The 333-nt window shown below is 36.3% G+C and overlaps 1 protein-coding gene across 1 annotated transcript in view; it reads left to right on the top strand.

Moving 5' to 3' along the window:
- LOC119588517 (von Willebrand factor D and EGF domain-containing protein-like) overlaps positions 1-333 on the top strand; it is a gene marked incomplete at its 5' end in the record, with an annotated part of 11,046 nt that overhangs the window by 5,152 nt on the left and 5,561 nt on the right.

Raw genomic sequence — 333 nt, 5'->3', positions numbered from 1 at the left:
AGACGAGATACTAGCGCCTGATGTCTCTGCTTCAGGATTGTCACATGCCTCCGTGGGTTCCTAAGCAGAACTGGACAAATGAACAATAATATGAATAGAGTTATTTTACGAGGAAATTGTGTACTGCTCTTGTACATACCTTCTATATAGACTTTGTGGGCCAGTGTAATGTATATTTATAATTAAGATCAACTATATGAAATTTAATATGAAACACACACCAAGGGAACATCAGCAGAAAAAATAAATATGGCAGGGGACAGATAGGGTAATTAATAGGTGTACAAAAGATAGTACGAGAAACTATAACAAAGGAACTTGTGATAAACAGGG

Source organism: Penaeus monodon, chromosome 24, assembly GCF_015228065.2.
Source record: "Penaeus monodon isolate SGIC_2016 chromosome 24, NSTDA_Pmon_1, whole genome shotgun sequence".
Taxonomy (NCBI): domain Eukaryota; kingdom Metazoa; phylum Arthropoda; class Malacostraca; order Decapoda; family Penaeidae; genus Penaeus; species Penaeus monodon.
This window is presented reverse-complemented; position numbering and strand designations above follow the sequence as displayed.